Raw genomic sequence first — 24837 nt, forward strand, 5'->3', positions numbered from 1 at the left:
CTTGTAACATAGCCCTGAATTCAGCACTAGCCTGAAAACTGGACTATACTAGCTTAGAAAGGCGGGAAACAAGAAATGTTTTTTTGTTTTTTTGAAAAAAGGCAAAAACAGTAAAAAGTACACTTAAAACAGCTTTAAACGACTACAAGAGATCAGAAAAGGCTATCACACTTTAGTGTGTAGCCTACAACAGTTAATTTATTTAAACAAAAAACAACTTTTTAAAAGTGCAGGCAGTCAAATAAGTACAATATGTGAAAAAAAACAAGCTTTTAAATCACAATAAGTGCTGGAAAATCAGTGTTTAGGCGGAAAACAGTTAAGTACAGCAAGAAAATACAGAAAACTGATGCTCAATCACTCCAAAGTCTCTCTTTTAAGCTAGAAGGCTTGCATCAGTTTAAGGCTTTCTAGTGCTTTCCAGAAGGTTAGTTACAGGAAAGATGGGAAACGAGCACAGATGTGGTCTTTTCAACCAGAAAGTTGAAAGAGATGGACAACTTCCCGAATGATCAATATACTACAATTCCTGGGCCAAGAACCACTCCTCTTTTGGTAGACAGGCTACCTAGTACTTACCACTCCCACTGATAAGCTAGAAGGCTGCACTCCAACACAAAGGCTTGGGGGGCTCAGAAGCTTACAAACAGTCCTGGATACAGCAAATCTGTACCTGGACTAGACTAGTTACGGGAAAGGTGGGGATCAAGCGCAAACACGGGCTTTAAAACCAGCAAGTTGAGAGAGATGGAGAAAACTGCCCAAACGGCCAATAAACTACAATTTCTGGGCCAGAACCACTCCTCTTGTGGTAGATAGGCTACCTAGTGCTTACCATTCCCACTGATAAGCTAGAAGGCTTCCCTCCAACACAGAAAGGCTTGCGGGGCTCAGAAGCTTACAAAGAGTCCTGGATACAGCAACTCTGTATCTGGACTAGGCTAGTAACAGGAAAGGTGGGGAACAAGCGCAAACACAGGCTTTTAAGCCAGCAAGTTGAAAGAGATGGAAAACTGCCTAAATGGCCAATAAACTACAATTTATGGACCAAAACCCATATGGTTTTCAGGTGAAGGACAGGGCATCCACTTTCCAAGCTTGTTTGTGGGGAGTCCTTGTGCAGAATTTGTCCAACTGGTAGTTCTGGGGGGAGGCAAACTGGTCTATCTCTGGGCTCCCCCATTTGTTTCTCAACATGTTGACTATCTTTGGTTCCAGTTTCCACTCATGTGGGTCCATGAGATTTCTGCTTAGGTCATCTGCCAGTGTATTTAGCTTTCCTGGCAGGAATTGAGCCTGTAGGTGCACTTGGTAGCTCAAGGCTGTGTTCCACAGAGCCATGGCTAGTTTGCAGAGAGGATATGAGTGGCTAGTTTGCAGAGAGGATATGAGTGGGTTTCTCCCTGCTTGTTTATGTACCACATAACAGTGGTGTTGTCCGTCTTTACCAATAGTTGTCCTGGAAGAATGTGGTCCTTGAAGGCTGTCTGAGCATTCTGTACAGCTACTAACATTTCTTTTTGATTGATATGCAGGTGCATTTGACTTGGATTCCATTTGCCCTGAATGCACTTCCCTGCCAAGTGACCCCCCCATGCATAGTCTGATGCATCGGTTGTTAGGGTTTGGGTGGCCGGGGGTAAAGTAAATGGCAGTCCATTGTTTTGGTGGCAGACCTCTGCCAACCAAAGGAACTCTATCTGTAGACAAGGTATGACAGGAATCATTGATTCTAGATCCTGAGAATGTTGACACCATAGACTTTTTAGATAAAACTGTAGTTTCCTCATATGCAGTCTTGCATATGGAATTAGTAGAATGCAAGAGGCCATGAACCCAGGGCTTGCAGTATTTTCCTTGCAGATAGCTGGGTCTTTGTGGCCAGTAGTTTGAAGTAGGCTGTCAAATGAACTTGTTTCTCTGGCGTAAGGTAGGCCCATCTGGGAAGTTGTATTCAAGCTTGCTTCCAGGAATACAATTTGGTGGCAGGGTACAAGATTTGATTTTTTTTCGTTTATGGTGTACCCCAAAGAAGTTAACAATTTCCTTACAAATGCCAGATGATTTAACAGTATGTCCTGGCTTTCTGCCTGAATTAGACAATCATCCAGGTATGGGTATATTGAATATTTCTTTGCCTGCAAAATGCAATGACTGGAGCTAGGCACTTTGTGAATACCCTGGGCACAGTAGATAAGCCAAAGGGCAGTGCAGAGAAATGGTAGTGCATGTAGCCTGCACTGAAGCATAGGTATCTTCTGCAAGATTCTCTTACTGGGATGTGCAGGTAGGCTTCCTTTAAATCCAGTGTTGCCAACCAGGAATCTTTGCCTAGCACAGGAAGCAGCTGATGAAGAGTTAGCATCGTAAATTTTGGGATCACCAAAAATGTGTTCAGGATAGATAGGTCCAGGATAGGACACCACGAAGTGTCTTTTCTGGGTACCAGAAAAAGTCTTGAGTAGAAACCTTGTCCCCATTCCTCTGCTGGGACAGGTTGAATAGTCCTGATGCTTAAAAGAGAGAGAAAGTACAGTTTTGTACCTACCACAAATGTAGATGTTCGAGTGTACACCCTGCTGCAGTCATCACACTTAGGTTATCCTGTCGTCAGGCGGTCCCGCAGTCGGCTGGAATTCCAAAGTCTTGGTCCGGCTTCGGTTGCCGTTGCTTCTTCCCTGAGGTCAGTGCATCAGGGGTATAAATAATGCAGCTGATGCCATTTTCTTCAGTTTTTCTTGCCCCAGATGTCAGGTGCCCCCAAAAAGGTGGTCAGTAATTAGTACCAAATTGAGTAAACTTGCCCAAACACAAAATCCCTTCAGCTATAAGCAAATACATCAGGAAGGTATTGAAGAGATTTAGCCAGTAGGTCAGAGGGGATGGAGGGAGGGTAACCTGGAATGCAGCAGGGTGTACACTCGAACATCTACATTTATGGTAGGTACAAAAATGTACTATGTTCATCGTGTTACCCTGCTGCAGTCATCACACTTAGGTAGAATCCCAAAGCTAAGGATGGGTGGAGGTATCATAGAGGGTTAGAGGAGGCTAGAAGGTCCTGCAGAACTGCAGTGGCGAAGCCCGCCCTGGTCTTAGAGTAAAGTGGTAAGTGATAGTGTTTGGTAAAGGTGTGTACTGAACTCCAAATTGCAGCTTCCAAAATCTCTTTGGTTGGAACCCCCCTGAGAAAGGCTGTAGAAGTAGCTGTTGCCCTGGTAGAGTGGGGCCTAATGGTAGCAGGAACTGGTTTTCCATGATGGGTGTAGCAAAAATGTATGCAATGACCTATCCATTTGGAAATGGTTTGCTTTGATATAGCCTTCCCTTGAGAAGCTGTAGCATAGGATACAAAGAGCTGGTCAGTTTTTCTGAAAGCCTTAGTTTTGTCCAAGTAGTAACGAAGTTGCCTGTGAATGTCCAAGGAATGCAGGAGTCTCTCACCTTTGTTCTGTGGATTTGGGAAGAAGGTGGGTAAAGTGGATGGTTTTATTTAAAGCCACACTGGAAAACACCTTAGGCATAAAGGAAGGATTAGTTTGTAGAGAAACCCCGTCTTGATGAAAAATGAGGAAAGGTTCCACTGCCATTAGTGCCTGTAGCTCTGAGACTCTTCTAGCTGAAGTTATTGCTAGCAGCAGGGCAGTCTTCCATGATAGGAACTGAAGATCTGCAGAGAAAGCTGGTTCAAAGGGAGGTAGCGTTAGTTTTTCCAGAACAAAATTGAGGTCCCATGTTGGTGTAGGTGCTCTCCTGGGGGGTCTAATGTTTTTTGCCCCTCTGAGGAACTGCCTTAGAAGTGGATGTGAAAATAAGGGTGGATCCGTGTTGTTCATAGGTTCATAGGTTTATACTAGGCTATCTGCCCTAAGGCATTTATAAGCCTAGCCCAAATTTTTGTGGCTTACGCCACCCCTTATATGAAAAAATACTGTGCCCATTAGTTTGTTGTGCCTCTGTCCAGCAGTGACACAGAGATGATTCCCGGGGTAAACCTACGATCTCCCATCCACAGGTCTAGATTTCTCTTGAACAGAGTCAGCGAGGTGCTCTGCCTCACATGGACCGGGATTTTATTCCACAGCATTCCCTCCAGCACGTCCTATTTATATCCGTGCTAAGGTTTAAGTCGCTTGCTCTAGTGGTGTTGGTGGATTGACGTGGAGCATGTCCATTAATTCTGGGTTGGACATGGCCTTGTATGTCAGGCACATGTCACCTCTGAGCAGACGGTATGCGACTGAATAGAGCTGGAGTTTCTTCAATCTGGCAGCATATGACAGATTTTGGAGTCCCTTTATCCTTTTGGTGAGGAACTTTTGGGGTCTCTCCAATTGCTGCAGATGTCGGGTGAGATGCATCCCGAATGGGGCATTGTACTCGATCATTGGTCTGATAAGTGAAGAGTACAGGGAACAATGACCTCACTAGATCTGGATGTGAATCCCTTCATGATCAGGTGGGCAATGTAGAAGGTCTTTCTAACCACTTTAGCAACGTGAGTGTCAAAGAAAGGCCACTGTCAACCTGGGTCCCCAGGTCCCTGATAACCTCTTCTGTGCTTAGTGGATTGCCACCTATATGGTAGCTTGGGGTTACCTTGTTTTTCCCGGGTATGACTATACATTTTTGGCGTTTAACTTTAGGCCATGGCTCTGGCACCAGCTATCTGTTTCCGTGAGTCCCTTCTGAAGGATATCCGTGTCCGATGCACTTTCCACTATGGCCCAGTTTGCAGTCGCCTGCAAACTTTGTCAGCCAAAGTCCTCCCATGTTGGCCTGTACTTCTGAGAAGTAGATGCCAAACAATAGGGGCCAAGGACCGAGCCCTGTGGGACACCACTTGTGACCGGCTTGGAGTCTGACACAGCGCCAGCAACTCTAACCCTGTGGGTTCTGTCCTTAAGCCAGTTTGCAACCCATCTTGTGACATATGGGTTTACATTTAAGCTGGTAAGTTTTTCTACAATACCCGAGTGGGGTATTGTGTCGAAAGCCTTTGCAAGGTCAAGGTAGGCTGTATGGACTGCCTTTCCCTCATCAATGGCCTTGGTGACTGTTTCGAAGAAGTCGACCAAGTTCAAAAGGCATGATCTTCCCTTGACAAAGCCAAACTGGGTCGGGTCCAATGTCTGCAAGTCCCCTATATCTTTGTTTATGAGCTCCATTATGATCCTCTCCATAGCTTTGCAGACTAGACTTGTTAAGCTTATGGGCGTTAATTACCAGGGTCCGTGAGGCGCCGCCTTTGTGGAGTGGGACCACAGTTGCCGTACACCACTCCTTGGGCACGTATCCTGTGGTAAGGCTGAGATTAAACAGCTGCCTTATGTGCGGGTTAATTCCTCATTTAGCTCGTGTAGCACACAGCCGGGGACACCATCCGGTCCCATTGATGCTGTGTTTTTAGCTTTAGAGAGCAGCTTTCACCTGTGCATTTGAGATGTCCGGGAGGCTACACTCGGCTGGGATAGTTATCTCTCCTTTATGGGTGGACAGCTGGGTGAAGTTTGCACTGAACCTGTCTGCCAGTATGTTGGCAATGTCTGTGGGTTCAGTGATTTTTGTATCATTTTGGACTAATTCTGAGCATATCTGGGAGTTTCCACCCAGGTTCCTAACATAGCTGAAAAAGGCCTTATGATTGTCCTTTGAATCCATGGCAATTTTTCTCTCAAAATTGGCCTTAGTTGATTTTATGAGTGCTTGTATTTTTACTAATAATGATCAGGGTGACTTCCCTTTTATGGATTTTGTTCTATCATGTAATAGCTTTCTCCTCTTATTGTAAAGTTTGTTAATGGCTGGGGTCCACCAGACTGGACGTTTGCCCTTTGTGGAAAGAGTCTTGGTTTTATTTGGGATTGCCTGATCCATGCAGTCCTGGAGGTGTTCATAGAAGGCATTTGTAAGGGCTTCCGCAGCTTGGGTTGTGGTTTCCACTGGCTCAAGGGGCCTTGAAGGATACCACACCAGTCTTGAGTAGTGTGAAGTTTGCTTTAGAGAAGTTCTTCACTATGGTCTTTTGTTTGGGGTGGGGCGGGATGTGGATTTCCAGTGAGATTAGTTTATGATCAGATCTCACCAATGAGGGATATACTTCCGTGTGGAGCATTTTGTCCCCATGTTTGTGACAATGAGATCTAGTATATTTTCTCCTCTCGTGGGAACAGTGACTAGCTGTTCCATGGCATTTGAATTTATGAACTCCAGGAACCGTTGGGCTAGAAAGTTAGGGCTTGAGTAATGTTCCCAGTCTATATTCGGGTAGTTGAAGTCACCCAATATGATGGTGTTTGGAGATACATTTATACCCTCCAGTGTCTTCAGGAAGGCTGTGTGGGGTTCCTGAGTTTGAGAGGGTGGCCTGTAGCATGCTACAATTTGTAGAGCAGTTTTGCCTATGGTTAGTTGCACCTGGATGGTTTCCGAAGCTTCGTGCGTTGCCACCAACCTGGAGGTGTTTGTCTGGGTCTGTCTGAACTTTGAGAAGGTCCTCTGAAGGTCATGATCCGACAGCCTCGATGACCTAGAGGAGTGAGATCTTTGGCTCCGTTCAGACAGCAGGGGAGATCCTGGAGCCGAATGAACGGAGCCAAGAGATGGTGACCTGGACCTCTTCCTAGTTGTCGGCTCCGAAGGTCTGGTCGGAGCTGACACGGGAACTTCTAATACCTCGGCTCCGGCCGGAGCCGAGGGAACCACAGAAACTGTGGACTGAGACTCATCGGCTCCAGCCGGAGCCGATGTAGACAGAGGTTTAGAAACCTTAGGTCTCGGCTCAGTTGTCGGAGCCGAAGACCTAGATGTCTTAGAGGGCTTCCCAGTAGAAACAGAAAGGGAATCCTCTGGCTTGAGTAAGCCCCTCAAGATCAATTTATTTTTTCTCTCCTGCAGGACCCTGGGGCTGAAGCCATGGCACACAGCACAGGAGTCCTGCAGGTGCAAAGGTCCCAGACAGTAGACACAAGAAGTGTGAGCGTCTGTCAGAGACATTTTCTGACAGCACGCATCACACTTCTTGAATCTGAGACCTTTGCTTCCTTAGACATTTTTAAAAGGTGTAATCAAACACACACACAAACACACTAATTACACCCTGTCAAGTTAAAATTATAATAAAACCACTAACTAGGTTTTTAAAATAAAATAATACACACACTCCCTAGGGAAGAGAAAAGGCCAATAGGCCCAAGGAAGAACCTAAAGTTCTTGAGGGAAAAGCGAATTTTTAGAAGGGGATAAAAATTTCTCTAAACTAAGGGAAATAAGTAAATATATTAAAATTAAAGGGGTTTTAATAGACTAAATTACACAAGAAAAAGTCACTTACCAAGAACGTAGAAAACCAACCTCGATAGCTGTGGCGGCAAAGCGAGATCTGAGGTAACTCTCGCCTAGCATTGTGGGATATAAGGGGCCTCGGGCGGTGGAACCAACTCTCGAGCTTTTAGAGTGGCCGAGTCGGAGCCGAGGTCGGCTCCGAACCCATCCAGCAAGAATGAAGGCGAGATAGACAACTTAACATCTATATTTAAACGTATATAACAACTAATGCAGTTTACAGTGGGTGGTGTGCCAAGCCTGGTAAGCCATGGTCGACAAACATCACTGAATTGTTAGAGACGCTTTGCACCTGCCACCTTTAGGCTTTCGGCTGCTAGAAAAAGGCTCTTGCCTCCCCCATAGTGCCTCTTAGCTAAGATGTCGAAAACAACATTACCAATGTGAAATTAACCAATCCGAACAAAATAAGGGTCATGATGCTAAATGCTAGGCTCTTAAACCAAAAACTGCACTCCCTGGACACACTGCTATCACTGGAAGATGTAGATGTCTGTGCAGTTGCACAAACCTGGTTCAAGGCATCAGAGTGTGCACCCAGACCTTGAAAGGCTACAATGCCTTCCACACCTTTAGACTACAAAATGAACATGTGAAAACCAAAGGAGGCAGTGCCTGAATCTATATTAGAGATAAATTCACCAGTTGAGTTAGACTGGACAACTCAATGGAGTTACTCCAAGTCCAGGTTACAGTGGGTAAGACCTCCATTCAAGTCATAACCAGTTATAGATCCCCCTCCAGGGGTCATGACACCCACAAAGCCTACTTGACCAAACTGGAGACAATCCAGATTTTACCGAACACACTGGTTATGGGGAATTTCAATTACTCCACCATCAACTGGGAAAACTATGCTAGCGCAAAAGTTCCTGGACTATGTTAATTCAAATGCTCTGGAACAAATTGTCCATACCACATTCTAGATCTGGTCTTCACCAACATGTCAAAAAAGATGCACTGCCGGACCCTCATTAGTTAAAACTGACGACAAATCAGGCACCTTTGAGCTGGCACTAACACCAGAACTCACAAAGGGTGAAATCAGACTAAAAAACTGCACCAAGGCTAACTATACCCTCCTAGGTGAAGGTATAAATGCATTCCAAGCCCCACCCAAGCTTACACTAAAACCCTGTACAAATCACTTGCATAAGAGTATAAACTCAGATATACCAGAAAGAATCAAAGCTAGAGTCCCAAGTAAAAACAATCTGCCATGGACATCCAGCACCAACAAACTTTACAATAAATGCAAAAAAGTTGTTGTCCAAGAAAACAGAAAACAAAGGCAAGGCCCCAACAATGAAAAAGCACCCTCTCAGCCTCAACAGGGGGCAAATAAGACAACTTGTCAAATCCTGCAAGGACTAAGTACAGCCAAGGATAACCATAAGGCCTTTTACAGCTATGTACGTAGACTAAAAGGTAGGACCCAAGCATGTGCAGAACTAGTGACCAACGATATCACACACACACAGACCTCACAGAGATAGCAAACTTGCTAGAAGATAGGTTTAGTGAAAATACACTCCTTATCCCCTCCTAGTTTATCACAACCCCCACCAAAAAAAAACACAGCCTCTATGGGACCAGATGACATACCAGGCTGTCTTCTAAACAGGTTAAAAGATAAACGACCTTCACAACCAAGTACCCTTTTCAATCACAGCCTAACCACAGGCTTTGTTACTGCAGAATGGAGAACAGCAACAGTTATTCTCCTCCAAAACATGGCCTAGCAAAACACCCAGGGAATTACAGACCCATAAGCCTGACCAGCCTCATCTGTAAGGCCATGGAACTCATAAATAAAAACATAGGTGACCTCCAAACCCTGGATCCTACCCAATTCAGCTTCTTAAAGGGCAGATCTTGGCTGTTAAGTCTGGTGGATTTCTTTGAAAATGTAACCAGGGCTACTGACGAGGGCAAATTTGTGCACACAACATACCTCAACTTGGCAAAGGCTTTCAACACAACCCCACATTCAGGCATGACTGATAAACTTAGCAAACTGAATGTAAATCCCTTTGCTGTAAGATAGGTTGCCAACTGGTTCACAAACCGGACACAAACTATCAAAGTAGGTGACTCCATATCAACCAGCAGACCTGTTACCAGCAAGGTGCCACAGGAGTCAGTGCCGGGCCCCCTACTGTTTGGCATATATTTCTTAGAAGTTCAGGTCAAAACGAATGGGTTGTGACTGACCAAGACTGCACACGACTGCAAACTAGGTGCAATCATTGAATCCCCAAATTATGTCAGTATATTCCAGGAGGGTCTCGTGCAGACCAGCAACTGGTCTATTAGTCAAAATCTCAAAGTGAATGCAAAGAACTGCATCTCCAATCCCTTTGGCACAAACAATGTCCCTTCACACACTCAAATCAACACCACCACCCTAAGTACCCACGAAGTGGTAAGGGAACTGGGATCACAAGCTGACTCAGACCTTAACTTTGGCCACAATGTGCCTACTGTAGTAAGGAAAGTTTTCTACATAGCACACTTGATTAGTACAAGCATCGCCTCGAGAGCAAGAGAGCTTATAACCCCACTATCCTCAGCACTTATCTGGCCCATAATTGGAGTACAACTCCCCACTCACCATTTATCGTACAAAGCACCTGCAGCAACTGGAGAAACCTCAAAGGTTTCTAACAAAGACGATCAAGGGGTTCCAGCATGTGCCTTACACAGTCTAAAGTTCCTGACACTATACTCTGCATCGTATAGACTTCTTAGGGTAGACTTATGCCTGGTCTACAGAGCAATCCAAGACCCAAACCTAATGAACTTGCTGCATATCTGTAAATCAAATGGGACTAGGGCTACCTATTCCAGGGACCTAAATATGGAGGGTGACAAACAGGACATGCAAGAGGAAAAGATTTATCTCCCAGCGACTGCCACGTCTTTGGAACAGGCTACCAATTCATGTGAAACAGAGAAACTCAGACTGTTTAAAAGGAACCTGCATGAGTGGATGGGGCACCATAAATTCTCACCAGGGACAGCACCTACAACCCTCTTGGATATGGGCAGTCATCGCTAAATGCAATCTTAGGTATTGTCTAGAATTTCTATGGTATTACATTAGGATGAAACGGCTAGGCTTAAAATGATGTCTGGGTCGATGGCCTAGTAATCCTGTATGATCCTATGAACTAGAACCTGATACACCAAGCATACTTTCCTTGTCTTCCTAGTTGCAAACTGCATATGAAAACACTGAATAAATGAGCCCAGATATACAGTTCATCTGATGGAAAAAACATTTTTTTAAAAGATAAACATTCATCCTTTATTTCCAAAACAATTTTCTAATTCTCCATTCTTAGTATTTCCTTTCTCCTCCCCTCTAGATGCTTTCTTCATATTTTTTTAATTTTCCCATTCTGCCTTGCAGACAACCAAATCTCTCCCTACTGGACTCAAGCCCCATCATTCCACAGAGATGTGAACAACCACAACATGGGGGAATTTTTTCAGATCTAAGGTAAGAGCACATCAGAGGGGCTTTCATTCAGGAACATGAGATATTCTGCATCTTCAATGGCAATCCAGCCACTAAGAAAGTACAGTTGTGTACACTTACCATAAATGTAGATGTTCGAGTGTATTCACTGTTGCAGTCATTACACTTGGGTTATCCTGCTGGAAGGCTACCCTCAGTCGGCCTGAACTCCAAAGTCCAGGTCCGGCATCGGTTGCTGTCGCCTCTTCCCTGACGTCAGTGCACCAGGGATGTAAAAGATGCAGCCAACGCCATTTTCTTCAGTTTTTCTTGCCATAGATGTCAGGTGCCCCCAAAATCGGTAGGCTAAAAATATGCCAATAAAAAATGCATGCACCAAAATAAATATTATACCATCATCTGCAAGCAAATACACCACATAGGTTGTACAGATTTAGAAAAGTGCAGATAAGTTCCAGCAAAGAGAAGGGGGATGGTGGGAGGGTAACCTGGACTGCAACAGTGAATACACTCTAACATCTACATTTATGGTAAGTGTACACAACTGTACTATGTTCTTCGTGTTTCACTGTTGCAGCCATTACACTTGGGTTGAATCCCAAAGCTATGGTTGGGAGGCTGGAGCTAAGTAGCATTAGGAGCGGCTATGAGGCCCTGCAGAACTGCAGTGGCAAAGTCTGCCCTGGATTTAGAGTAGAGTGGTAAATGATAGTGCTTTGTAAAGGTGTGCACTGAACTCCAGGTAGCAGCCTCTAAAATGTCTTTGGTTGGTACTCCCCTGAGGAAGGCTGCTGCTCTGGATGAATGTGGCCTAATGCCCTTAGGCACTGGTTTGCCATGTTGTGAATAGCAGAAACGAATGCAGTGGCCTATCCACTTTGAAATAGTCTGCTTTGAGATAGCCTTTCCTTGTGATCCTGCAGCATATGCCACTAGTAGTTGCTCTGTCTTCCTGAAAGCTTTGGTTCTGTTCAAGTAGAAGTGTAGCTGTCTGTGTATGTCCAAAGAATGCAGAATTCTCTCCCCCTTATTCTGTGGGTTTGGATAAAAAGTAGGCAAATGAATAGTTTGGTTAAGGGCCACACTGGACACTACCTTAGGCATAAATGTCAGGTTTGTCCTCAGAGAAACCCTGTCTGGATAAAAAAAAAAAAAATGATAAAGGGTTCCACAGCCATGAGTGCCTGTAGCTCTGAGACCCGTCTTGCAGAGGTTACTGCTAGGAGCAGAGCTGTTTTCCAAGATAAAAACTTTATATCCGTTGTAGCGGCTGGCTCAAAAGGAGGCAGGGTGAGTTTTTCCAAGACATAATTGAGGTCCCAAGCTGGTATTGGTGATCTCCTTGGAGGCCTTAAGTATTTGACCCCTCTGAGGTACTGTCTTAATAAAGGATGAGAAAAGATTGGTGGCTCTGTATTGTAATGAGACGAAATGGCAGAGGCATGAATTTTAATTGATGAAAAAGATAGGCCTTTGTCCAGCATCTCAGTTAAGTATTGCAAAATCTGAGGAATATTTGGTACAGCTATGTCAATTCCTTGTGCCTGATTCCAAGCACAGAATCTCTTCCATTTTGCAGCGTAAGATTTTCTGGTACTAGGCCTTCTAGCCTCCAAAATGACATCCATCACAGCTTTAGAGAGAGGTGCATTTTGTATGACTACATTATCCGCCATGCTGCCAGATTTAAGGTCTTTAGTTGGCTGTACAGGATCTGATTGTTTTGTTGGGATAGTAGATGAGGTATTTGAGGCAAGGTCCAGGCCGGGCATTGAGACAGGTTCCTTAGAATTGGATACCAGTACTGGCGGGGCCAGTCTGAGGCAATCAATATCACCTTTGGCTACTATTGTCTGACCTTTAGGAGTACTTTGGGGAGAAGAGGCAGAGGAGGAAAGGCAAATACTGCTAAGCTTTTCCAGCTGAAAGATAATGTGTCCACTTTCCATGCTTGTCTGTGATAATTCCTTGTGCAGAATCTTTTTATTTGGTCGTTGTGAGGGGAGGCAAATAGATCTATATCCGGGCATCCCCATTTCCTTGTTATCATGCTGAAGACTTGTGAATCCAATTTGCACTCATGGGGATCCATGAGGTTTCTGCTTAGTTCATCTGCAAGAGTATTTACCTTTCCTGGCAGGAATTGTGCCTGCAGATGTACTTGGTAAGTCAATGCTGTGTCCCACAAAGTCATGGCTAGTCTGCAAATGGGGTAAGAATGAGTGCCTCCCTGCTTGTTTATATACCACATCACCATGGTGTTGTCTGTCTTTATCAGTAGTTGTCCCGGACGAAGTAGGTCCTTGAAGGCTGTCAGGGCATTTTGAACAGCTAGCATCTCTTTTTGATTGATATGTAGATGCATTTGGTTTGCGGACCATGTGCCATTAATGCATCTTCCTGCCACGTGGGCCCCCTGGCATAATCTGATGCATCCGTTGTTAAGGTCTGCCTGGCTGAGGGTAAGGTGAATGGCTGTCCCTTGTTCTGGTGACAAGCCTTCGCCCACCATCGAAACTCCTGTTGCAGGCAGGGAATGAGGGTAATTATTGTTTCCAGGCTGTGGCAATGTTGAGTCCAAACACTTTTTAGGTACCATTGAAGTTTCCTCATATGTAGACTCGCATATGGAATTAGTAGAATGCAGGATGCCATGAAGCCTGAAGCCTGCAGAATTTTTCTTGCAAATAACTGGGCCTTTGTTGCCAACAGGTTGAAATAGGTAGTCAGTTGCCTTTGTTTGTCTGGCGTGAGATAAGCCATCTGGGCAGTTGTATTTAAGCTTGCACCCAGGAATATTATCTCTTGAGAGGGTACTAGTTTTGATTTCTTTTCGGTGACTGTACCCTAGGACTGTTAGAAATCTCTTTACAAACGCCAGATGCTGTAGTACAATGTCCTTGTTCTCTGCTTGAATGAGGCAGTCGGCCAAGTAAGGATATATTTGTATTCCTTTTTGTCTGCAGAATGCAATTACTGACTGGTGCCAGGCACTTTGTGAAGACCCTGGGCACAGTAGATAAGCCAAAAGGCAGTGCAGAGAATTGGTAGTGCATTGAGCCAACTTTGAATCTGAGGTATCTTCTGCATGTTTGTCTGACTGGGACATGCAGGTATGCCTCTTTTAGGTCTAAGGTCACAAGCCAAGCCTTATTGCCCAGCATGGGCAGAAGTTGCTGTAGAGTCAACATTTTGAATTTTGGAATATCCAGATATGTGTTTAGGATAGATAGGTCCAGTATTGGTCTCCAGGTCTTGTCCTTTCTTGGTACCAAGAACAGTCTTGAATAAAACCCTCATCCCTGCTCTTGCTCTGGTACTTGCTGAATGGCCCTCATGTCCATGAGGGATGAAACTTGCTTTTGTGCCTCTGCCTATTGATGTTTTGGCAGGTCTGGCCAACCGTTTGTCCTCGGCAGGGTATGGAAGTGAAACTTGTAGCCTTGTGACACTATGTCTAGTACCCATTTGTTCTGGGTTATTATGTGCTAATTTTGTGAAAAAAGTGCTAGTTTTCCCCCTAAAGGTGCTGCCAGAAGACAAGTGCTTGGTGCAGGCAGGGGGAAGTCATTGGGACTGTTTCCTGTATGGCTGTGATTTGTCTTCTCCACTTTTGGAGGTAGAAGCACCCCATTGTTTAGACCTGTAGTTACCTTGGGGCTGGGATCTGCCTCTTGGGCGTCTGTATCTGCCCCTTTGTGGTCTGTCTGACACTGGAAAGGACCAATTCTTTGTAGGCCAGTGTCTGCTAAATCTTGGAGGCTGTACCTGTAAGAAATCTTTAACCGTTTGCATAGATTTAGCTTTGTCCACCATTTTCTTTAACACCAAACAAGGTATCATGCTGTAATGGAGCATCTAATAATTTTGCTTTGACATGATCAGGCAGATTTTGTTCCTTTAATCAAGCATGCCTCCTAATGACAGAACCCGTAACCGCGGCCCTGCAGGAGGCCTCCAAAGAATCAAAACCACATTGCAAAGTATGCTTTCCAACTTGTTCAGCTGCATGCAATAAATCCTGCATTTCTTTGTTTTCTGCACATTCAGAATTTATCAACATTTTCTGTTTAAGCAGTGACATAATATATTGCTGATATTTGAGCATATGGAACTGACAATTTAAAGCCCTTATAGCCAAGGTAGTAGAAGTGCAAATCTTTTTTCCCCATCTGTCCAATGCCCTAGAATCCCTGTCAGAGGGGGTAGGGTTTTTTGCAGTGGAAGCCTTGACCCCTTTGGGACGCTGAGAGACAGTTTCTGGGTCAGCAGCAGGGTTTTTGAAAAGGAATTTATGAGAGTCAGGAACCCTGTAGTACCTGTCTGGCTTAACAGCAGCTGGAGGTAATGAGTCAGGGGTCAGACTGGACTCTGCAAATACATCATCTACAATGTCTAACACAGGTGGAATAGCTAGGGGCCTGTGTTGTGGTAGAAAAAGGAAGTCTCTGAGCCTTTTCTTAGATTCTGAAAAATCTTGGCTCTCCTAGTGGAAATGCTCCCTCATGGTATGCAAAGTTTCCCCAAAAGAGTAATCCTCAGGAGGAGAGGCTGAAGGGATAGATTCTTCAGCATCAGAATCCTCATAGGGAGGAAGAGAGTATTCCTGATCAGAAGAGGAATCAGATGAAATGGAAACCTGATCTGAAGAATCATATTCTGTCTCTTGCCTAGGCCTTTTATCAGGAGGGGGGATGGGAACCCCTGATCAAAGTAATCAAGTCTTTGGCCATTTTGAGCATCTGTTTTTTGGGCATGGAGGCCTGTCGATGAGGCTGTTGTGCTTGTTTCTTTGTCTTTAAAGGTGCTTTAGTCTTTGCCTTTGAAGCTAAAGTCGTTTTAATGTATAATTGAGTAGGTCTGAAAACACCCTCAGAAGCCGATGCCTGCTCAGCGGCTCCGGACCCATCTGAGGGAATAGTTTCCGAAGGTCCAATACTCTGAGCTTCCAGCGGCCTAGTCAACTCCACGTGGGAGTCGGTAGCGGCCTGCGGGTCTAAAGTAGCAGGCGTCAGGGGCTGCGAAGGCGCCTCACTGAGAACCGGAGAACCCGCGACTGGCTTAGAAGGCTCGTCGTCGGTTTTGGACCTCGGATGCCTGTCCTTTTCTTTTTCTTTGCGTTTCTTGTGAATTCCAGTAGTCGAAAGGCTATCCGATGAAATCGTACAATTAAACCTTCTGCCAAAATAGTGTAATGCAAAATCGTACCGACGCTTAATAGTGCGTTGGTTAAATCTAGCACAAAACCGACAACTAGCAATGTCGTGGTCAGGGCCTAGGCAAGGAATACAGTAAGAATGAAAATCTTTATGAGGTATTTGCTTTTCACAAGAAATACAATTATTAACTTTTTCTGACATTGGTCTGGAGCAAGAAAAAAGTTTCCCCAACGGGGTACTTAGCTTTTAATGAAGACTTTGGATCTGAAACTCGAACACGAAAATCTCAGGAGTCGGCTGACTGGCACTTACGAACTGCTTATGCTTCGGGCACCACGCAGCAAGAAAGACTGAAGAAAATAGCGTCGGCTGCATCTTTTATACCCCTGGCGCACTGACGTCAGGGAAGAGGCGACAGCAACCGACGCCGGACCTAGACTTTGGAATTCAGGCCGACTGAGGGTAGCCTGCCAGCAGGATAACCCAAGTGTAATGACTGCAACAGTGAAACACGAAGAACATCATTATGCATCAAGTACCCTCTCCTGGTGCTGACATGGGGATAAGGAGTGACTATATGCCTCACAACCCACATACGTGCCCACATCCTACCCTAGACAGCTCCTGTTCTAGATTTGCCTGCGCTCTCTGGTATGAGGTTTGGCTAACCGAAGCTTTGGATGTGGTTAGCCAGAGCTACATATCTTACCCTCCCAGGATGGGCATGTCCAAACTTCTGTGCATGTCCCATCAAATGCCCAACCTGTTAAATGAACTGTGGTCATCTGAATCATAGTCAGGGCTTTATAATTCCTGTGTCGCAACAGGTTTTTCTTGATGCATTCACTATATACAAAAAAAAAAAAAAATGTTATAGGGGTTCACTTTGTAATAATTTCTGCTTCCGGAGGTACGGTATGTGGATGTTTGGGTTTAATTTTGTTAGGTTTGTGTGTGCATGTTGGTTAGGGGCTTAGTGTGTATAAGTGTGTGTCTGAGGGACTGTAAGATATGTGTGTATGTGTTACTGTTTTTGCAATCTCGGAGTTAGAATATATAAGTAGGGGGTGTGGGGGGTGCACCCCCCACATGGGGGGTGCAGAGGGGGCTTGCCCCCTGCTTATATGTAGTTTACATTAGTTTGTTTTATTGTGGGGGGGGGAGTTTTGTTTATGTTTATGTGTGTACTGTATGTGTAGCGGAGTACAGGATTTTGAATTTCGCAGTTGTGTGTTTTCGAGTTTGTGAGTAGTGGTTGGGTTTTTGGCTTTGTGGTGGTTTTGGAATACTGAAATTCGAGATTTCAGTATTTCGAAATTACAAAGTGAAAAACACAAAAACAAAACCCAAACAGGTCCTTCCACCCTGTAACTGTAGTCAGCAAAATAAATCCAACCGGATAAAATCAAAACAGGTTTAATACGACAATAAAATAACTGGTTAAGTGCTTTCACTCGCAACAAACAGCGAGCTTCATCAGAACAATTAAATTAAATGCTTTGCATACATTTGTAGTTAAAAATGGCGCCAAAAAGCGTTTCTTAAGAGAGGTCACTATTAAAGCAGTATTACACAATTTTATAAAAAAGCTTCTAAAATAAAATAAAACACTGCTATATGGACACCTGTAGTATAATATAATGAATGTACTCAAATATAACTAGGTGTACAATTATTCATCATATTACATATGAATATTAAACTTTAATAATATATATTCATTAAAAATTTCCTATAATATGCTATAAATCTTGTATAGTAACATATTTAAAAAATATAATAATAAATCAACTGCCAATACAGTTCTCTGTAGGCTAAATAATTGCTAATATTGCCTCCTCTCGGGTTGTATTGGCAGGTGCTTACTGATGCCACCTTTCCACCAGGTTTAAATGACTACCTGTCCATAAAACCATTATTGATGTTAAATGAATGAATTTACAACTAAATATTTTTGGACCTACAGTTGGGTGCTTTATGCAGTTTAAATCACTCACACTAATGGTATGATTTATTATTATATTTTTTAAATATGTTACTACACAAGATTTATAGCATATTATAGGAAATTTTTAATGAATATATATATATTTTTTTTCAAAAATAGTTTTTATTTTTGTAATAAACCATGCATACTTATGAAGGTAGACGCATGGGAAATGCACAAATGTTACACAGATAGTGGTTTGCAACAACATTAGTACAAAGGACATGTTTAAAAAGAACATAGAAAAAGTACAATATCTTGCAGTATGCATAGTACACACACTAAAAGCCCAAACCAAACTAAACAATATTTACAAAGCTACCAATACTGAACAAGGGTGGAAGCAACAGTGCCATTACTTGTACAATTGGGAAATAACAGCCCTACTTATGGCTTGTCTTAGAAGGGAGAAACCCACAGCACAGGGGGTGCAGAGTGAAGGAGAGAAAAAGAACATGGATAAAGGGATATGTGTATGTTAGCCATAGCTTAGTCACATAGAATTACTTCAAACAGGCTTTTCCAAAGTTTACTGAAGTAGGCTCTCTTCATAGGTCCATTTATGATGAATTTCTGGGCCGAGATATATTTAATGGCCATATTTTTAAATCCCGCCAACATAATTTGGTGCGATCCAACCAGTTGTGGGTGATGTAGAGTTTTATGAGAAAGCAAAGCGTTGTTAGGATATGAATATGAAACTTAGGCAGGCCATGAGGGGATATTTAGAATAGCGCTTTCCCATGAAAGGGTGGAGCTATAGTAACCCATTTTTTGAGACGCACTTTGAGAGAACACCAAAGTTTATGGGAGTTATTGCAATGCCACATAATATGTAAAAGGTCAGCTCTACCTGAACAGCATGTACATAACGGAGATCTATTAGAGTTAAATTTGTTAATTCTTGCAGGGGTAAGGTAGGTTGTTATTCAACATCAGTTGAGTGTATAAGAATTTCTTGAAGGGGATAATTCAATGCTAGTTTTATGGCTAGTAATTTTGATCCTCTGTAATAGGGGTTTTGATTGTCCCAGTATTTGGAAAAAGACAGTTTCCTTTGTGAAGTAATGGATGTAGTAATTTGTATGACTAAGAAATTGTTTTATTATTACTAGAAATTGTATTAATAATTATGTTTAGTTTGTCCATTAGCTGTATATCAGGGACTGTATTATTGGTTTGTGAAGAAATAAGTTCCCTGAGTTGACGAGGATAACTGAATACTTGTTATTAACCTTGAGGGCTAATCGTAATTGCAAGAGACAGAGATTTATGTTTAAGAATATCCCATACTTTAAGGTCTTTGATGAGAGGGAAATCAGCAAGATCTATCATCTTGTTGTTGATTTTAAGATTTGGGTTGAGGTGTATTGGTTGAAAAAGGGGTAAAATAAGTTGAAGATTGATGTCCTTAATCAGTTTTGGAAAAGTTTTATTTGATGTTTCAGTAGAGAGGATAGCTTTAGGCTATTCAAGGAAGTAGGTGATAAAAGGGGTGGCCTTAGGATTAATTTTGTTAGATAGAATATGTCCGCATTCATATCTTTAGCCACGCTGGGTAGTAAGTTTGGTCTTTGTTATTCATGTATGCAATGGACCATAGTTTATTAGAGCTAATAATCAGATAGTAGAGTTGAAGGTTTGGAAGGCCCACCCCACCTTTCTCCTTGGGAAGACTTAACTTGGAAAAAGAGATCCTAACATTCTTAGGAAACCAGAGAAATTTGATTATTGTTTTTTCAATCTGTGAGAAGAAGTTGTTTGAAATATTTATATTTGTTGCACTAAATTGATAGAGGAGTCTGGGAAGGATATTCATTTTCACAATAGCTACTTTTGAAAGGAATGATAATTTCACTAGTTTCCATCTTTGTAGGTCTTGACATATGGTAGACCATGATTTTAGCAGGTTATTTTGAAGCATAGAGGCTTGATTGTGTTCAAAGTTGACGCCAAGATATTTGAGACTGTATGAGATATGGAAGGCTTAGGGAAGAAGAAAGGTTTATGCGCCTCAGGATTTATTGGGAAAATATGTGATTTTTTATCATTGACTTGGTATCCAGAGGCCTTAGAGAAGGAAGTGATTGCTTTTAATATTTTTGGCAGGTCCGTGTTCGGTAATGGAAGTAGAGGTTTAAGTCGTCAGCGAAGGCCGAAAATGCTACTTGTGTGTTGAGAATTTTAGGAATAGTGTGATGTGTATTTTGAGTGAGATAAAGGAAAAAGGGTTCAATAAATAGATTGAAGAGGAAGGGAGAAAGTGGACAACCTTGTCTAGTGCCATTAGTAATCTGGATGGGCTTAGATCTTTTTTTTATTTATATAAAGATATGTGCTTGAGTTTGAATAAAGAGTTCTGATCATATCTAGGAAGGTTGTGGGTATGCTAAAATGCGATAGCGTGGAGAAGAGAAAGTCCCAGTTTACCCTGTCAAATGCTTTTGATGCGTCTAGGGTTAAGGCATATAGCGGGTTTTTTTCTTTTTTGGTAAACTGGATAAGAGAGTCTAGTGTTAGTGTATTGTCCCATGTATGTCTATTGGACATAAACCCAGCTTGGTCAGGTGATAGTAAGTGTGGTAATACCTGTTTGAGTCTGTTGGCTAAGATGGCAGAGAAGATTTTGATATCAACATTTATAAGCGAGATAGGTCTGTAATTATGTGGGTCTGTTTTTTCTTTATTGTTTTTAAGTAGCAGGATTGTTTTTGAGTTATTCCAGTGTATGCCTGTAATTCCATGTTTTACAATAAAGTTAAAAACTTCTAGGAGGATAGGAGCAATTTTTGAGTTAAAGGTCTTGAAAAAATTAGTAGTAAAGCCATCCGGCCAGGGATTTGCCTAATTTGAGTTTATTAATGGTGGTTTGAATCTCACGGATAGTAAATGGAGCTAATAGGGTGGATATTTGATCCTGATTAAGAGATGGGAAGATGATGGAATTAAGAAATGTAACCATCTGCAGATTGGAGGTGTTGTGTTTGTTGTTGCTATATATGTCAGTATATATGTCGTGAAAAAGTTTAATAATCTCGCAGTCTGTTTTGTAAGTTACCCCTTTATGTTGCAAGATGGAGATTGTCGAGCACCGCTATTGTTTTTGAGTATTCTAGACAGGGTTCTAGATGGGATTTGTGCCCACTCAGAGTAGGTTGCAATTTGTTTTGTTCCTGTATCGAATAGTTATATAAGTGTAGCTCGCATAGTTCTTTATGTGCAGCATTGATCGATTCTTCTAGTTTGGGGTCGGGTGTGTGTTTTGAATTCTCTTTCCAAGGACGCTAGCCTTAAAGCAAGATCAGATTCTTTCCTTTTATTAAGTTTATTAAAAATGTAGCTTTACTAATCAGATACCCTCTTAATTGCCTTGCAGGCACCCATTGTATGTCAAGCGCTATTTGGGAATTACCAAATCCTGATAGTTCAGAGAATGTCTTATTGATTCTCTGTACAACCTCTTTATGTTTTAGTAGGTTATTGTTAAAGGACCAATTCGCAGGGGAGGGATCGGATGCGAGACAATCATAAGGGAAATTTTGCATGGTCAGATAATAGCCTAGGTTCACACCTTAGTGTGATCTTGAAATTAGAGAAGGATTTAGAGATTAAGAAAAATCTAACGTGACCATGATCTGTGGCATTGAGAGTAGAAGGTGTACATACTGCTTTTTGATGGATCCGCACCAAAGACAATTGTATCCATGAGATTATAGTCAGACCTTAGTTCTTCCAGAGCAGTAGAAGCTTGAGAGTTATATGAGGGGAATTGCTGATGCGGTCTAAACTGGGATTTATGACTGCATTCCAGTCTCCTCCTATAATAAAAGGTGATTTGAGAATGCTAAGGATATTATAGATTTCCATGAAGAAGATGTGTTGTTGAGTGCAGGGACCATATACGTTCAGAAATAAACGGGTTTGACGGAATTCGCACTATGGATGTAAAATAACACCACCTGCCAAATTTATCAGACTTGCCTTCTATGATGGTGCCCTGGAATTGTTTCTTGATTAAAATTGCGACTCCTTTAGAGTTTGAACTATCACCCCGCTATTATAGTCCTAATCCATTTTTGTTAGAAGTTTTTCCCAGCATTCTTTGGGTAGATGTCTCCTGTAAGAAACAGATAGTAGCCTGAGATTTAAAAAAAAGATGTAGTATTAGATTTTTTTTCTCAGCATTCTGAAGGCCTTTAACATTCCAGCAGTCTATTTGCCAGCTACTGAATTCCTTAATTTAGTTGGTATTATTGAAAGGTGATTTGAATGGGAGGTTATTGTTATACCTACACATAGAAGGGTTTGTTTAGGGAGAGTTATTATTGGGTATACCATAGGGAAGAGAGCTTGATATGTCTTTAACACTGTTTTACTAAGAAGTTATCATTATGTAAGGTAGCCCACAGCTTCTTCAAACTAACCCCAGTGCCTATCCACCCATACTCCTTATATGAAGAAGTATATAAACACACAAACACAAACCTAACCTTTACTATACATATGTACAAAATATAACTTTTCCAAAACATAACCTACCTAGATTACTTACAACGCCACCCACTGAGCTTCCAAGGCTGTACATTATGTAATATGCAATTTGTATATCTTGCGGCATGGTCTGTGATAGGGTAGGGTAGTGTATAGGAGAAATATGACAACATGCCTTTTACAGGGAAGTACACCCTCGGAGGTACACCGTTTAACAAATATTCTGAGTACCTGAAGAACTATATGTATTTAAACAAAAAAGTTTTGATAATGATAGAGGTGAGTTAATGACTCACAGCTTGCTACGAACACCTTTTGGCTCAACAGTAATAGAGTTTAACACACTCAAGTGATGCAAACCAAAAACATTTGTCTGGAACATATGTTTGTGCCTATTACTCTTACACCACCAGCTTGTTATGATAGTATTATATCATCCCCCACATATATGGAGAGAGAGAAGAAGGAGAATCGATTAATTCAACTAAGTATAATAATTAGCTAAGTAAACGGTCATCTATTCTGCTAACAGGGTACGTGGCCTGAGACTCTAGTTGGTTAGATTAGATAGAGTCGCTTGTCTCAGCCACAGAACCTTTCACACTTAGAAAACTTAATTTTAGACTCTTTGGGTTCAACACCTTAACCTAGATCCCGATCTGGGGTCCGTTTGCAACCATAGACTATACTGTATGCCATATGTTATAATCTAGTGGTACCTTACAAATAAAGCTGTTATTAGCCCCACAACCATACTAAAGAATAAATCAGTAACAGAGGTCAAGAAGAGACTAAGGATATGTCTAGTGGTGCTGGAGGGCAATAGAAATGAGGCTTGAACAGTGATGCTTGTGCATAGTAAACAAGTATTGCTCACTCAGGGAAAGCATCCCTGACGTGGGGAACAATCCCCTACATTAGGCAGACTATGCATACAGCAGTCTCATGCATATTTAAGTTACTAAAAACAGTGGTATTGTTGCTGGCACAATTAAGAAACCAGGTCCTGATAATCATGTCAACTGTTATGTCATGTGTAATGTAGAAACTGTACTGACATTAATTTGCTATAGAGTAAATTCATTGACATCCTGTACCCCCACCTAGCAATGCTTCACTTTTATAACAGCATGAACATGATGTTGTCTTATACGCATTCTACTGCGTGGTCAGCAGTGTTTTTAGTAGACATAGCACTGATAAATAACCAGAGAAATGCAACCTTCGTATGAGTTGCATGTAAAGCGTACGTGCTTGTCAGGGAAAAAGGTTCGAAGTTTATGCTAGGCAGGATGCGCGGTGCAAGGATGAAAGTTTATCAGAAGCTCCGTACGCCATGTGAGGAGCAACAGGCAGCTAGCGACAGCAACGGGAGTCTGGTTTATCCATGCGAGTGAGCTTTAGGACGTATGGCTGTAGATGCTTGACAGGGCTTTGCTAGACTTCGAGAAGTAGACATCATTTCCAAAGAACGCACGGATACTTAAGCATTACGGCGGAGGTCAACAGTTACCCACAGCGCCTGACATTACGCCTTGCTAGCTATTTACTGATTCAAACTGGTACTTGAAGACTCAGTTATTTGAGAGGTTGTCGGTATGCTTTTTTACAGGAGAATATTCAGCCATGTTGGACCAGGAGTTGTATATCTCCTTAGGCGACGCAGACTGTGAGCTAATCCTAGTGTCGCTTGGATGTTGCAGGAGTATCCAGGTGTTACAGCTAAGTGGGACCCATATGGAAACGTCTGACAGGAGAAACTGTGCCTAGCTCCACGTGTTAAACGCTGGCATTTAATAAGTCCATTAAAGGTTTTTCACAGGTACGTAAAGGAATATTTATTCAGTCGGATTAAAATTTGTAGATTAATCGGGTTTTTTAACGGGTCCATAGAAAACAAAGTTCTGATCCGTTATCTAGCTGGGAGAAAGAGTCGCTAGCGAAATTGTGGTTTCAGGAAGTGGATCTTTGTTGAAAGCCTTAATAAAGGCTGTTTTTGCTTCATGTGGGTGTTGACTGAGTATCTCACTTCATTGTTATGAAATATTAGGTTGTTAGGTAACGATTTGGGCGTGATGTTTCTTTTGATTAAATCTCTGCATAGAACGGAGCCAGTTTTGTCTGTTTTCCTTAATGGTTGCTGGTAAGTCTTGAGAATGTAATTTTGTGTTTGTTCCAAATTAAGGATTTATGTTTTTTGCTGCATTTAGTATTTTTGTGTTACTTGGAAATTGAGTAGTTTAACATACACTTGACGGCGGTCTGTGGTGTCTTGCCTTCTCCGGAGTGCTCTGTGAGCTCTTTCAATGGTGATTTCAGGTATCTCACCATCTTTTTGTAGTAGAGACTCAAAGATTTGCTTTGCAGTAGTG

General features: G+C 42.4%; 1 protein-coding gene across 1 annotated transcript in view; it reads right to left on the reverse strand.

The window, feature by feature from the left end:
- WDFY3 (WD repeat and FYVE domain containing 3) overlaps positions 1-24837 on the reverse strand; it is a 5086165-nt gene that overhangs the window by 4601157 nt on the left and 460171 nt on the right. The window lies entirely within an intron of this gene.

This window comes from Protopterus annectens, chromosome 17.part0, assembly GCF_019279795.1.
Source record: "Protopterus annectens isolate FY-2018-M chromosome 17.part0, PAN1.0, whole genome shotgun sequence".
Lineage (NCBI taxonomy): Eukaryota > Metazoa > Chordata > Ceratodontiformes > Protopteridae > Protopterus > Protopterus annectens.